Genomic DNA, 17,267 nt, shown 5'->3' on the forward strand with positions numbered 1-17,267 from the left:
TTAAAAACAGTACCAAGTCTGGTGAAAAACAGCAGTGTTACTAATACACTTTTCCATTTTTCTGTGGGGATACTTTCTATACTCTCCTTTATTTATTATCATTTAATTTTTTGATGCAAGTTATCAATATCTAGGAATTAATTTTACCACACAGGATGGCCTTAAAATCAGCCAAATACTATTTTCATAGCCCCCAGAGTTTGGGGGCTACAGGCAAATCACACTGCCTAGCTTGTAATCTTGTTTTCTTTAATCATGACACTTCACTTTCTAGTATCAGTCTCAAAAAGTGATATTGATTTATACTCTGTGCAAACTAAAGTAGAATGATACCAGAAATATTCTTCGTGCATTATTTGCTTCTTTAGAGACTGATGGTTTTCTATTATTAAGAATGCCCAAGGGAAAGAAAGCCAAGGGGAAGAGGGTGGCCCCGGACCCCTGTCGTCATGAAGAAACAGGAGGCCAAAAAGGTGGTGAATCCTTTGTTTGAGAAAAGGCCTAAGAATTTCGGCACTGGGCAGGACATCCAGCCCAAAAGAGATCTCACACGCTTCGTCAAATGGCCCCGCTACATGAGGCTGCAGCGGCAAAGAGTCATCCTCTACAAGCGGCTCAAAGTACCTCCTGCCATTAACCAGTTCCCCAGGCCCTGGACCGGCAAACAGCTACCCAGCTGCTTAAGCCTGCTCACAAGTACAGGCCAGAGACAAAGCAGGAGAAGAAGCAAAGGCTGCTGGCCCGTGCTGAGAAGAAAGCTGCTGGCCAAGGGGACGTCCCAACTAAGAGACCACCTGTCCTCCGAGCGGGGGTCAATACAGTCACCACCTTGGTGGAGAACAAGAAGGCTCAGCTGGTGGTGATTGTCCACGATGTAGACCCCATTGAGCTGGTGGTCTTCCTGCCTGCCCTGTGTCAAAGATGGGGGTCCCCTACTGCATCATCAAGGGAAAGGCCAGGCTGGGGCGGCTGGTCCACAGGAAGACGTGCACCACTGTTGCCTTCACACAGGTTAACTCGGAAGACAAGGGTGCTCTGGCTGAGCTGGTGGAAGCTATTAGGACCAATTACAACAACAGATATGATGAGATCCGCCGCACTGGGGAGGCAACGTCCTGGGTCCTAAATCTGTGGCTCGGATTGCCAAGCTGGAAAAGTCAAAGGCCAAAGAACTTGTCACTAAATTGGGTTAAATGTACCCTGCTAAGTTTTCTTATAATTACAAACTTATCTTTCAAAAAAAAAAAGATGAACTATTTGTCGCATGTTTATAAAAGCCCCTCCTATTTCACATTACTCTCTATTCTATAACTCTGAGATCAGCATTGCTCACCCCCTTAACTCTTTTCTGTTATCTCAACACAATTGAAAACTATCAATTTCCACAAACAGTTCAAAACCCATTTAGGTTATTCTGTTTTCAATAGGACAATGTCAATCTGGTATAGAATATAATTTAATTATTTATCACATTGATGGTTAATGTTCAGTACTAGAATGTAAGTTCTGTACACTGAGGTGTTTTTCTCCTTCTTTTCAATGTCTCTTAGAATGATACTTATTAAAACTTGAACAGGTAATTTTTTGAGTTTATAGGTCATACATTCAGCTTTTATAATCCATGGAAGATTAGGGGAGAGAATGAATTTGTCAAAGGTAATTAAAAAGAATACGGAAAATTCAGTATTGTGGCTGCTGCTGTGATGTTTCTGCATTTAATGCTTTAACTTTACCACACTCAAATTAATAATTTTAAGTATTTGTTTGTCTACTCTGATGCATTACTAGTCCATAATGTTGCATCAATTATTTGCTTCATTGGTTTCAAATAATTAATCCTATGATGGTATATTTGGTCATTGGATATAGGTTATTGTCATATTCTAAGAATAAGTAACAAAATGCTACTGGTATATATCTTATTGATGCATTTTGTATTAGGAAGCTAATAATAGCTATAAATATGAATTTCATGTCCCTTTGTTTTATAAAATTTGATTATACCTTACAAAATCAATACAAATTAAAATAGATAATTTATGATAGGAGGAAAGATTTGCATCTTCTTAGACCACCCTAAATTCTAGTCTAAAAAATTACTCTTCATTTTCAATAAAATCAATCACCTTATTATTAAAACTACCATGAAACTTATTTCTTTGTACTCAATAATCACTTTTATTATACTCATTTTTTAATGATATTGTATTGCCAGTTATTTCTTGGCAAATATGTAGGTTTATGTATCCTTTACATAATGCTGTATTTTATCACAATAAAAATTTAATAAATACATTTTTAAAAGGAAAGGAACAAAATAAAGTCTAGTTTTATTGAATGAAATTTTTTTTTCTATTTTAAATGATGACTAGCATCATTTATCCTATGTGCTGTCCTTTTCAAACAATGCAAAGTTGAATTTTTTTAAGTGAGCAGTTCTGTAAAGTGCAAGTGCTAGATCTATAGTTGAAGGAAGACTTTTGTCCTGTTACAAGGAAAGAATAACAAATGAGGCCAGTGTTGCCCTAAGCTTCAGTGTTTGTTTGGCTGGTGCAGAGAAGCTCGGAAAATCTTTCCCTGGGTAAGAAATTTTTAGAAATCCCTTGTGCTTTTGGAGATTTTACAGCATGGATAAGTCAGGATTTTGGAGGAAGTAACAGCACTTTAAATTCTTTAAACTTGTAAGAACTTAAACTTTTCAAATTATTAAATCACAAATTTTTTTCAATAATTAACTTTAATAGCTTACTTGGAAACATTGGCAATCAAAGAGAAAATCTAAAGTGTTATCAAATATATTTCTTTTCTCAGTGATCAGAATCATTATTGTGTCCAAGTTTGTGTGGTCTGTGTGTCTTTGGGTGTATGTTGAGTATGTGCATATTAATCAAGTATGTATTAGAAAAGAGTGTACAGGAAGCAAAAATTTGGCTCAATGTGTAAAAGAATATTAAAATACAAAGTTTATAGCTATAAAGGGGGTGGTTAATCTGGGAGCAGTTGAGAGAGGAAATAAATGTTCAAAATACAATGTATGAAATTCTGAAAAATTAATAAAAATATTAAAAATGTATTTCTTTTATCTTGAGATTATAACACAATTATATATTTTCCTTCCCTTTTCCCATTCAGAACGCTTCCATAAACCCTTTCTTCTCTCTAATGCATGGTCCTTTTTCCCATTAATTGTTTTTACATTCACATAATGATATACAATAAATATTTAATATGATACATGTATTATGTTTTTGTTCCTACATACATATTCACAACTTGTTCAGTCTTTATAATGTTACTTTCATGTGCATTTATAGGCCTGACCAGTAAGTTGACAGCCAAATTCATGTGCTTTTCCCTGGGAAAGGCTAATTCTCCAGCTCTCCGTATTTATAACTCCCTGTTCTTTGTTATAACTGAGGCAGCTTGATGCTCCCTCGTCCATATCAGCATGTTTGTTGCTTTGTCCTTGTTGAACCCATGTTTAGACGGTAATGATGGTGAGATACTATGGATATGGGTTCTGACATTTCTGGGAGACATAAATTCATAGCCTTGCCCCTGTTCTTCTTGTTTATACAATCTATCTGCCCCTGTGTCCACAATGATCTCTGAGCTTTAGGGAACAAAGAAAACTGTATTGAAAGGATTAATTTCAAAATAAAACATTCAGTAAATCTCATTGTCATAATCTGAATGAAGGATAGACTTAGGAGCATATTTTCAAATTCAAAAGTTAGTTACTGAGGCCAGAGACATGGTTCAGAAATAAAGACTCCTGGCTCTTCCTCAGGACCAGAGTTCAAGACCCAGAAAATATATTGGGCATCTAAAATCCACTGGAAACTCCAGCTCCATTAAAACCAATACCCTCTTGTGGCATCTGTGGGAACCTCTGCAAATGTGTACGACATGTACATACATGTTGGGGAATATTATTGTAAGGTGTGTTACATTTGTTTATGCTGCATTTGTTTAACTCTGTGAAGCTATGTTATTGTGCTTGTCTAAAACCATTGATGGTTCAATAAAAAGCTGAGCTGCCAATAGCAAGGCAGGAGAAAGAATAGGTGGGCGTGGCAGGCAGAGAAGATAAATAGAAGGAGAAATCTGAGAGAAAAAGGAGAAGTAGCCAGATAAGGAGGAGGATTCTAAGGGCTAGCCACCCAGCTATAAAGCCAGACATTGAGTAAGAGTAAGATTTACAGAAGTAAGAGAATAGGAAAATCTGAAGCAAAAGATAGGATAATTTAAAGTTAAGAAAAGCTGACAGCAAACAAACCAAGTTAAGACTGGGCATTCATAATGAAGAAGAATCCTCTGTGTCATTTTTTTGGGAGCTGGGGCAGAGCCAACTTAGAGGCACATGGGCACGACCCAGATGTAGGTTAGTAGTTTAAAGATCTGCACATATGGTCAAAAAAGGCTGAAGATCCTGTAAGTTATTGTGCTGATTTTGATTTTTTTTTTTTTGATGAATTTGTTGAGAAGCAAAAGACAGCTGCTAGGACACATGGGATTGTGAATTGGACTGCTAAATTGAACAATCTAGATACTTTAGAAACAACTTAACTTTTAAAAAAAAGTCAAAAAATCTGTTTGTCAAATGGAAATAAAAAATGCTTTGGAATTTTGTTCCCACAGGAGATGAGAGGCTGTAGATTCCTTCAAGGTTGATTTGTATCAAGTTTGAATGACAAGACCTCCTGAAACTTGACAGGTGATATCTATCAACAAAGGTTACTGCTGGTCTTTCTGGGACTTAGTCATTATTGCAAAATTTGCACAGGGACCCCTAAAGATGCCTTCACCCACAGCAAGCAGGAAGCAGTTTAGTGAAAACTATGCCCACATTCCTAAGTGTTGTGGGTGATGGGTTGTTTTTGGTTATTTGATGGGTTATGGATGTTTGTTACAATTTAGAGGAATATAGTATATTAATATAAATTTAAAGTTATTTTTGTTATACTGTACATATGTTTCTACTCTTGTTTAAAGATTTTTGTATATTGATAAAAATTTAAGATTATTTTTGTTACAACATATTGTATATATGTTTATTTCTTGTTTAAAGTATTGTACCTATGTTGTTTATTTTAGAATGTAAGGTGAAATTCTAATTTTTGAAAGCTGTTATTATAACTATATAGGATAATCAGAAAATACAGGTTAATGGCTAGTCATTTATAATAATCAAATTTATAGATATGTTAGATATGCTTTTCAGATCATATAGAGATATATTTTAGACAGTTAGACGGTATTTAAACCTTTCAAAGACCCACAGAATATGGCATTTAAAATGTTTTGTTAACTTAGGGCTTTTCAGGACAATGAAACACATCTGCTCCTGACACCACCAATGTACTTCAGCGATGATGGGCAATGAAGAAACTCCTTATAGAATTCTCTTTCAATGTGGCAGTGTTAGCCACTGGGCAAAGAAACTGTTCTTGCCTTTTACTGCTGACAATGTACTGTGAAAACTGGACATGCAGGACATACAGGAAAAAAAAAACTGTTGAATTTACCAAAAAAAAAAAAAAAAGGCAGAACAGTCCTTCAAAATTCCTGCTTCACAGAAGAGTCTGTCAAATATTCTGCAGGACACAGAGGAAAGTGACTGATGAACTTTGCAAATAAAAGGCAGGACAGTCCTTCAAATTTCCTGCCTCACTGAGAAGTCTGCCTGATACTCTAGGCCTGTAGGCTGAAGATAGATGCCCAAACATTACAGAGGATCTTTGGGTGACTGTTCAGGCAGCCAAATGTCTCTGTTGTTAGATAATATTACATCCTTCTGGGTCTTTGATTGAATTGAAGATTAGAGAGTTATAATTACAGTTTTCCTTAGTTATGATAAAGTAAGTTAGGTGTGAAACTTTAGATTCACTAAGATAGGATAGATAATGCATTATTTTTCTGACTATGCTAACTCCAAATGTTAATATTGTAAATGTAACTCTTGAAAACTTTTATTGTGTATAGTTTTACTATGTTACAGATAAAACATTTCCTTTTATTTAGGCAAAATGGGGCAAATGTTGAAGAATGTTATTTTAAGATGTGTTACTTTTGTTTATGTTTTATTTGTTTAACTCTGTGAAGCTGTGTTACTGTGCCTATGTAAAACACCTAATGGTTTAATAAAAAGTTGAACAGCTAATAGTGCTATGGGATGTCATGCTGTGTACTGTGAATATGTGTTGCTCTGATTGGTTGATAAACAAAGGAAGGAAGTATAGGTAGGGCAATCAGAGAGGAGAATTTTGGGAAGAGGAGGACTGAGTCAGGAGTCACCAGCCAGACACAGAGGAAGCAAGATGACAAGGCAGAACTGAGAAAAGGTACCAAGACACAAGGCTAAACATAAATGAGAAGTATGGGTTAATTTAAGTGTAAGAGCTAGTCAGTAATAAGCCTGAGCTTATGACCATACAGTTTATAAGTAATATAAGCCTCTGTGTGTTTACTAGGGTCTGAGCGGCTGTAAAGACTTCTACAGGACACAAGAAAACTTCAGCTACACAATAGCAAGGCAAGGGAAAGGGTAGGCAAGCTGACAGGTAGAGAGGATAAATAGAAGTAGAAATCTGGGAGGAAGAGCAATTAGCCAGAGAAGGAGAAAGATGCCAGGGGCCAGCCACCCAGATACATAGCAAGTTGTGGAATAAGAGTAATATTTACAGACGTAAGAGAACAGGAAAAATCTAGAAGGAAGAGGCATATGGGATAATTTAAGTGAAGGAAAGCTAGCAAGAAACAAGCCAAGCTAAGGCTGGGCATTCATAATTAAGAAGAAAACTCTGTGTAATTTATTTGGGAGAATGGTGGCAGGCCCACCAAAAGAATAATAAACAAACATCAACACATACACAAGGATACATAATTAAAGTGACTCTTTAACAGTTATTTACTTTGGGACTGGAGAGAAAGCTTGCTGTAAAGACTACTGATTTCTCTTTCAGAGAACCTGGGTTAGATCCTCAGCAGCTGTATTCTATCTCAAGACTATTTGTAACTCCAGTCTCAGAGGATCTGCCCCCTGCTTCCAGCCTCTGTGGGCACTTCACAGACATGGTGCATGGACATATACACAGGTCATACATTCATACACATAAAGTAAAAATAAATAACATTCAATAATACATTTGTATTAAAAAGTGATACACTATTAAGTCTGAACAATATCACACATATCATCCATATGCCAAATACAGTAAACATGTTCTCTATGTATATGTCCACACTGATACCAGAACAGGGTAATAGAGATCCTGGGGCTTGAGTTCCAGGCTTTGATGAGTAGGTAGGCTTTCTGTAGGTTCTGATATCAACCCCAGAATCTATATTTTTAATAAATATTTATTTTTATTTTGTAGGCTTGAGTGTTTGCCTGAATGCATATATATATATATATATCAAATAGGTTCCTGGTGGCCAAGGAGGCCAGCATAGGGCATTCAGTCCCCTAGAACTGGATGTGCAGGTCTTTTCTTCACCAGAGAGGTTTTACTAGCCTCCAGAATTCATTTGTTTTCTGACATACAGAATCTTGTAACCCATGTTAACATGTTGTACGTGTTCTATAATTTCTTTGGTTTGTGGTCAGAAGTCACTAGAATTCTGGAATATTTCTGAAGTGAATTAAAGAAAATGATACGTTAGAAACTTACAAAAAGGATACGTAAACTGTTGGCCTTGATGTTATGATATTCTAGTGACAAGTTGAGTTTAAAATATATTTCAAGCTCTCAATTCCAATTTTAAACCTTTAATATATATGCATTTCTATATGTATCATGAGAGTTAAATTCATCTTGTGAGTTTTTTATAATTTTCTATTTTCCTGAGTTGGACGTATTTATTTTTTCAAACAAAAAGTGTTTTTTGAAATAAAAATGTAGTACCAATTTAATTTTATAATAAATTAATGAAAATAAGGGGATATATAATCTTAAATATGACATCAGTTTTAAAGTACAGTATAAGCCTATAGTAATTGAAAGGATGAATAGGAAAGTTTCATTAGTGTTACATTTTTTATGCTGCACCTGTTCTAACATTGATAATTTAAGATCTGAAAAAAATTGAAATACAGTGATTGAGCATACATTATTTTCAGGTAACTCAGCATTATAATTTTGATGTGAAATGTCTCCTACAGATTTATGATTTGAGTACTTGGTCCACAGCTGGAGATGTTTTAGATGTTGTAATAGGTCATAAGATTTAGTGTCATTATAGGTTATAGCAGCAGTGGGTTAAACTGTGGGTTGTGATTCCTGTGCTAAAACTCAATCTCCAAAAATATTTACTTTAAAATTCATAATAGTAGCAAATTTACAGTTAGGAAGTAGCAATAAATATAATTTTATGGTTGAGGGATACCACAGCATAAGGAACTGTATTTTGAGGGTCATAGCATTAGGAAGTTTGAGAAACATTGGGTTCCAGCCTTAAGACACTTCTTCCTTGAGCTCCCTATTTCCTGGCCCATAGAAATGAGGAAAAGCTGGAGCATGCTGCGATTGACATGGAGTCTCTGTTTTCATGTCTTCTTCATCACAATGAACTTTATCTTTTCAGATCAGGGTCCAAAATAACTTATTCTCCCCTTAAGCTGATTCTTATTAAATACTTGGTAATAGCGATGGGAAGGAAACTAAGTGGAACATCGGAACCAAGAGCTGCGTCATTGCTGTGATAAGCCTGACACAGGCCTCTGCACCTGGCTTCTAGGAAGAAGGAAGAAGAATCTGGAATTGTGAGGTACAAAAATCAAGAGTTCTGTCAATATCATTTAATGAACCATTCTGATAGAAGTGCTGAGGATCCGAAGATGCTGAATGTGCACAGTTATGGTTAGCTTCAGAGTTCAGAAGTAGGAAAAGTCATTTGTGTTTCATTATGACATGGCATTTAGCTTCATGATACATGTGTCCTGAAAGCTGGTTTGATCTTGGAATAAAAAACAATTAATTGATTTGTTTGTTAGGGAAAATTTCAAGACAGATTCGTGCTGTGCTGTGGTATGGTTACAATTCATTGCTTATACCTGGGTTTATATGGGCAGACATCGGAAAGTGGAGTAGAAAGAAATAAAGATATGTGCAGCTTGTTAAGAAATGAAATGTGAACATCTTTAAACCTGAGAACATCGTGAAGCAGACAAAGCTGCTCTCATTATTAAAAGGAGTATCACAATCTGGGCTCGAATCCACCGTTTGCATTAAAACCATGGAATGGAATTGATTGATACAAACAAATAGCCTACAGAGGACACTAAGGCTTAAAAATACAAATTTTTGTTAAATCAGATAGCCAAAAAGAAACAACCCTACAGGGTTCCCTTCTTTTCCAAAACAACAATTCAGGGGGTGTTTCACCAAGTTCATCCACCCTAATGTGCCATGCTGCTGAAGCTATGATCAGATGGACCAGGCTACAGATCAAGCTCAATACAAAATCAGGCTGATTCACTCATGTAGCCCTGGTTATGAAGGAAAGAAGAATGTGAAAATGGGGGGCAGTTTGGTCTTTTCCAAGGATACCAAAAGGGAATGAGACTGGGCAGTATGTAGCAGGGTCAGATTCCCTGTATGGGGGTATTTTGTAAGCTGGGCATGAAGCTGTGTAGGTCAAGCATTAGTTGTAATAAAAACTGCAAGAAATCAGGAAAATGGAGGCAGACATTGAGGAAAGCTACAGGTAAATGGAATCTGTAGGTCACATACGCTGCAGGCAAGAGGACTTGTGCAGCAGGAATACCAAGACCAAATGGAGGAGATGCCACCACATAACTGGGATGCTAGACACAGAGTTGCAAGATGTGACCTTTGCCTTGCTGGATTCTGGACTTTCCTTAATCTTTTGTTTTCTAATACTGCCTCTTTGGGAATGGGATGTTCATTTTGCACCATTGTTTGCTGGAAGTTTTCCATTTAATTAGTATTTATACAGTGGCTTACAAAGATTGACTTCATTCTCTTAAGATGTTTCAAATATTCAAACTAAAGTTTATAAGAACTTTAGAAGTTGGAGTGAATGTGTTGTGATGTGAGGGTGAGCATTCGGGGATCGTGTCATGGTTTAAATGAGAAATATTTCCCACAGGCTCATATACCTAAATACCTGATACCCAGATGGTGAGACTGTTTTGAGAGATTCTAAAACATTGAGAATTGGATCAAATACAGGGGAAGTGGGCTGGCTGACTGGGGGTTGGCTGTCTTTCCTCAGGTACCTCTTTGCTTCTTAATTGCTTACAGAGCAACCAACTACTTCAAGTGCCATTGCTGTATGTGTGAGCCATGCTCACTGTTATGTCTTACCTTACATAATAAACTCTACCCCTCAAACCATTTGTCAGGGTAAAAATTCTCCCTTAAATGATTCTCTTAGGAATTTAATCATAGCAATGAGAAAAGTAACTAGCGTAATCAGTGTTGGTAAGTCTGCCTATATTTAGAAAACAAATACTTTGGAAATAGGATTGAAGTGTTAAACTAAGTTAATGCAAAAGGGAAACAGATGCCTTCGCCTGTATTCCAAAATTCTTATCTGTAGATGATTATTTTCTTCTCTGATTCAGCTTACTTCTTTAATAAGTTAACAGATTCTTGGAGTCAGAACAGCAATGCAAATCCCATGCTATATTTGCATTAGTGTCTACAGAAATAAATTGCTCAGACTCTCTCCATCTATGGAGATCCCATTAATATTATGTCACCACCACATGGATAATCCAAGATGTTCCTATGACTCTTCACTTAGGAACATTGCTTGTATGTTTTCAAAAGCACCTGCTCCAGGCTTCATGACATTTCACTACATTATGTGAAGGTTACTGTGATTTGCAGTTCAGCTGAACTCCTATCCCTTTTCTCCTTCAAAAAATTGAGCACAGCTTCAAAAATTATTCAGGTATGGTAAAATGTTGACATGTAGTCCCACGTTAGAGGAAATAGGGCATAAGCTCTTAGCGTTTTGTAGCCAAGCTGAAGATTGAGGCCTCCCTTCTGAAAAAGTGATCCCACAGTGGACACAGAATGGAAACAAACACAATGAAAGCAACAAAAACCAGCAGTTGTTAAAACTCTCACATGGGCCTCTTACATCAATTTAAGTTTGACCTGGACAGATCATGTTAATCTGAGTCACTTTTACTCTAGGCCTGAACACCCTCTCTCTCCATAAGGGACTTATATTTACTCACAGTTTCAAATAGAAGAATATAGCTTCAAATATTTTAACATGATAGATACAACCAACATAGAATCACTCTCAAGCAGCAAAGCTACTCTTAATACAGTGCCTGAGGAAATCCACCTCACAACAAGAGGAGCTCAGAGGACAATCCTCTGCTGCCTATGTCACATTTGTCTGTAGTCCCAGTGTCACTAAACAAGGTTGCAGAAACACTCAGTTGTAGCTGAAGTTTTCCTGTGTCCCACCTGGTCCACAGCCGCTCAGACCCAAGTAAACACACAGAGGCTTATATTAATTAAAACTGCTTGGCCATTAGCTCAGGCTTAGTACTGACTAGCTCTTACATTAAACTCAACCCATTTCTGTTAATCTATATGTTGCCATATGTTCTATGACTTTACCTGTGTGCCATTACATGCTGCTGCCTGGATGGTAGGTTGGCATCTCCTGACTCAACCTTCCTCTTCCCAGAATTATCCTTGTCTGCTTATCCTGCCTATACTTCCTGCCTGACTACTGGCCAATCAGTGTTTTATTAAACCAGTGTACAAAAGCATTATCCCACAAAAATCAAATCCTGCTTTCATATGGAATGTTCTGTGCCAAGTCCAAAAAATGCCACATGATTATTATAAGAGGACTTGTTAGAAATATGTCAGCCTGACACAAAAACTTAATATGTCAGCTCACATTGGAAAGAGAACTCTACACACATCTAATAGAAATAGGGAAAAAGATTTATTTATAGATAGCATCAATAATAGTAAAAATAAAGAAGTTGACAAATAATTATCAAAATTATCCAAAAGGAATCCAGAAAGACTACAATGTATAAAATTTGGACTAAAAAAGGGACATTATAGTGATAGTACTGAAACTCAAGAATATTTAGGGAATATTTCAAAGCACTAGATTCCAAATTGTTAGACAGTATATACGGTATAAACAAATGCAAACCAAAAGAACAAATAGGAATTTTAAAAAAGGGTAATAGGTGATGGAGTTGAAACAGTATTTTAAAAAGCCTCTGTGTAGGGCCCTGGCTCCCCATATTGAGTAAACTGTTGCTTGCTTGCCAACCTAGACCAGATGTCCTCCCTATGCTGATTCCCTGACGATTTCCTTCTTACTGAACGCTCACCGGAGGTTCTTCGTGTATCCTGCATTTGGTGTAAACAGCTTAGATGCAAGGATGTAGAACATTCAGTAGCGAACTTTTGCCCTCCAGGGTTCCTCCATTGTGCTGTAAGCCTGTATTTAAGGTTTCCTCCCTCTTTCAATAAACGGCATTCGGCATTCTGCTGGGGTGAATGACTCCTTGTTTCTTGTCTCTATTTTTTTTAATCCACAGCCCCTCACTCTCTCGGACATGGTGAACGGGTGGTGGTAGCGCGGGCACTACTGCAACACCTCTGAACAGAGAAAAGTTCTCCATTACGTGTGTTCCTTGCTGGCTTTTAGAGCATTAATACCAAATTTTCTCAAACTATTCCATAAATTAAAAAAGAAATATCTTTTTATCTAATTCTATGAAGTCACTAATATCCTGATACCAAGCCTTGACAAAGACACATCAACCAAAAGAGAAAACAGGACAAAAAATTCTGAAGTTCATATTTAAGTGAAAATTCTTTGAAAATCAAAAACAAAGTTGAGCAAAGGGACCACACTGGAATCCTCCTAATATCTAATTCAAAGTACACTACAGAGACAGTTGGGCAAGCATAAAAACAAAAGGTGTTTATTTCACTGACAACACTGGGGCAAAGGGAAGGACGCAGCATTTTTTTAAGCATCAGCAATTAACTGATCCCACATAACACTGGGAAAAGCGTATTACAGAATAGACAGACGACTGATGAAGTGTGCATTAGTTAGGGTTTCTATTGCTATAAAGAGACATCATTACCATGACCACTCTTGTAAAGGAAAACATTTAATTGAGGCTGGCTTCAGTTTTAGAGTTTTAGTCCATTATCTTCATGGTAGTGTGCAGGCAGACATGGTGCTGGAGAAGGAGTGGATATTTCTACATCTTGATCCCTGGACAACAGAAATTGAACTGAGTGTAACATTGTGTGTAGTTTGAGCATAGGAAAGCCTTCCTCCACAGTGACACACTTCATCCACCAAGGCTACTCCTACTCCAACAAAGCAACACCTCCTAATAGTGCTATTCTTGATGGGGCCATTTTCTTTCAAACCACAAGTGTTTTCATGAAAGCTGGATGTTCAGATGTAGAAGCCAGAATTTAGAGTGTGATTTCATTCCTCATAAAAACTAGTTAAAAATGAATCAAAACCCATAAGAAATTACCTGTAGCTTTCAACTAATAGAAGAAAATATACTAATATGTTTCAAGATATTTTGTCAGGCAGTTTTCTAGCTGATATTGAAATATCTCAGCATATGAAAGCAATAATACTGTGAAAGGGTAACCAAAAACTTTTAAATGCTCCTGAAAAACAAGAAAGTAATCAAAACTGTACACACAGAAAAAATGATAAAAGAGCCATTAAACAAAAAATATTAGTTGTATTATTTTTATTGATAAAGTACCTGACAATAGTAACTTAACGGAGGAAGGGCACACTTTTGCTCATAGTATAAGGTCATCATTCCTCATAGTCTGTAAGTAATGGAAGTGGCGGCTTGAGACAACTGATTGTATGAAATTCAAACTCAAGCGCAGAGGGGGATGTTGAGTCTTCACTTACTCTTTCCTTTTGACTGAATGCAGAATGCTAGCTCATGGAACAGTGTTGCTCTCATTTACAGTGAATTTCTCTTCCTTATTCAACTGTATATAGAAAACATAGACATTACCAGAGGTTTCCCCCTACTAGGGTATTCTAGATCCTACCATGTTAACAATATTAGCATTAGAAGGTCCAATAACATCAAAAATAAATAATCAATTGATATATCAAGCCAATTACTTGAAAAGACACACGAGAAAATATTCAGTGAAAGATGAAAATCAAAACTATATTGAAATTCCAACCTGTTTCAATCAGAATGGAAGCTATCACAACACAAAATGTTTCATTGTAGATATACATACATATACACATCCTGGTGAAATTTAGAGGAAAAGGTAAGAGAAGTATTATACTGTTGGGGGCAATGGAAATTATCATAAGCAATATGGAAAAATGGAATGGTAATTTCTATGAAACTAAAATAGAGATATAACATGATCTAGCTGTATTACCTCTATGTATATTTCAAAAGACATGCAATTGTTTTGTCAACAATATCAATAAACTGATATTTGTTATGAGATTATTCACTGTTGGCAAAACTAGAAGAGTTTTTAGTGCCATTCAGCAGGTGACTAAAAAATTTGCAATAATTTATTAATTAACTATTTAATTAATAAGATGACAGAGCCATGTAGTTTCCCACATACGTGGAAACCAGACAAAAAATATAATAGCTTGAAAGAAGGTAAGGGGCTTTCAAAGAACAGGAAATGATCAGGGAGGGTTAAGAGTATATGGTGAAAGCTGAGAAGAGCAACACATGAATCACCATGGTGAAATCAATAAGTTTACATAATATGTATAAGAATAATTTTAATTCCAAACTATATTTGAAAAGTAGATTATTGTAAAGCAGTATGCATCAGGTAGCAGAGAACTGTCATGTCTTACATGGAAGAAATATCTATTGCTAGCACTATTAGTAATCAGTTTAGGGATTTTACAAGTCATACTGCAGGGAGAAGAAATGTATATACAGCTCAGGACATTCTATTGGTTAAGGACACATAGCACGATAGCTTGGGCTGTACAGCATGACCATGTCCCAAAATAAATCAATAAAATAAAAATAAAAGCATAAAAACAGAAGTCCATCTAATGTCTTTTTGTTGAGTTTGGGAAGAACAGGAATATAATTGAAACTGTTCACACTTTCTGAAAGCTCTAGCTATGTTGTGAGATATCGAGGTCATATGAGAGAAACAAGGCCTTTATGATAGATTTACTGTCATCATAACCCAATGTCCCATTATTTCACAAAACCATTAATGATTTATTAATCCAGAGCTGAGATAATCTGACTACTTCTTAAATAACCCCCTAATTTTACTTCTGAATACCTCACAGTGAAAAATTAATGTCAATAAATATTTTGATTGGAAGATTTGAGCTCTAATATAAACTGTTTGGTTTTAATTAATACTAATATTTACATCAGTGGTTGAAATATATATGCTTATATGTATATATATGTGTGTGTGTGTGTGTGTGTGTGTATAGTTATGGGTGTATATGTATAAATCTGAGTGAGATGAAAAACAATTTAGTGGAGAACTGTTTTTCATCAAATAGAGTTAGAACAATTCAATCCATAAGAAACTCAGGACAAAGTTAGTAAACTGAAAACAAAATTCAGACAATATTCACACTTTGTTTTTATAAATAAATTTTAGCTTAATCGTTATTAAACGTGCCTTTAAGTTCACACATAGTATTTAGTCTGGTCTAATTTATGTCTTTTTCTACTAGCTTCTGTCTGAAACATCTTTGTTTAGCTCATAAAATCTAACTGCTATAGCAATCTCTAAAGTAATAGTCTTCTAAGAAGACACATGCAACAAATATGCTTACTTTATCATAATGAATTACAATCAGTGTAGCTTCAAGAGTCAAAGTAAGGGAAAACTTCATGTCTTCAATAGCACTGATTCTGATAATGCTTATTACCTATTCCTTTCAAAGGAAAAGAAATTGAGTTTCTATAACTGAATTATTTTATTATTTACTCTTACTCAAAACAGTGCATCAGAAACGTCAGAAATGTCCTTAGTCGCTGAATTTTGCTCACTTCCCTTTCAACATTTATATTTATATTATGTCTTATCTTTTGATTATGTCAATTTTTTTTTGGTATTTGAGCTAGTACTATGACAATTTTATACATGCATACAATGCATTCTGTTTGCTCTCTCAGACTACCCCATCTTATCTTCATCTGAATCCTGCTAATATACATATTTGTGCTTTTACCAGATTCATGACTTTTGGTTTTGCTTTATCTATTTAGTTTAACTGATGACATTGATATGACCATTGTATTGGCAGGATCCATGAGAACCTGTGGAGTCACCAGTGGGTACACAAATAAAGAGAATGCCTCTGTCTTTCCCTCAATCTATCAGTAGGAATCATTAATTCAGCAGTGAGCTGTATGAGTTCCTTACACCCTCTTCCATCCCTTCCTGACTGTTTATAGGTCCACAATTGTGAAGACCCATTACTGTCATCTGCAATTTTTGAGTGTTTGTGATTGCAGTGTCTGTCTGTAATTGACCAGGAATGGCTTTTCACATGGCTGCCCTATCTTTACGCTGTTTTATTTTCTTCCCCTCTTCTGCAATGCTCACTATAGTGTGGAGGGCCTGGTAGAGATGTCTTGTCTGTCATTTATTCTTGGAAACCTGTAAACCATTAGTCCCTGCAGTCATCCTCAAGAATTCTAGGAAGAGATTGCTGCAATTTTCAAAGCCCTTGAATTTTATTATTTCATAATATTGAAAGGGAATTTGTTTTTGTGTGTCATACTGAGAATTGAACTCAGGGTCCATGCATGCTAGTCACACACTCTACTACTGACCTTACATCCCCAGTTATATAAGGATTTCTTTCCATTGGTAGGAACGGATTCAAAGTACCTACACACTGTATATCATAATGGTTATCCTTTTACTGTGAAAAAATTCACAAATGAAGCATGGTCTGTAAAGTCTTATCTTTATTTTACATTGTTTTCAGCTTACATGTCAAAGAGTTCATAACAATAAGTGGCCTATTCCAATTAACTGGATATAAGCATCTGTTTTGGTTGCAGTATCATAAATATCCTGAGTTAGAACCAGCATTTTCTTTTGAAAATACATAAGAAAAAATAATTTGCTTTGAGAATAAAAAATAGAAGTTAATGAATAATTTACTCATTTCCAATGCAAATTTAGATGCCTGAAATCGTCATTTGCATACTTGCAATTCTAAAATAATTTCATGTGTTTGATGAAGATGACGAAGAATCATTT

General features: G+C 35.9%; 1 pseudogene; it reads left to right on the top strand.

Moving 5' to 3' along the window:
- The first annotated feature begins 391 nt into the window (after positions 1–391).
- Positions 392–1,193, top strand: LOC131918717 (large ribosomal subunit protein eL8-like; annotated as a pseudogene).
- Positions 1,194–17,267: the final 16,074 nt, after the last annotated feature.

Source organism: Peromyscus eremicus, chromosome 8b (genome assembly GCF_949786415.1).
Source record: "Peromyscus eremicus chromosome 8b, PerEre_H2_v1, whole genome shotgun sequence".
NCBI classification, from domain to species: domain Eukaryota; kingdom Metazoa; phylum Chordata; class Mammalia; order Rodentia; family Cricetidae; genus Peromyscus; species Peromyscus eremicus.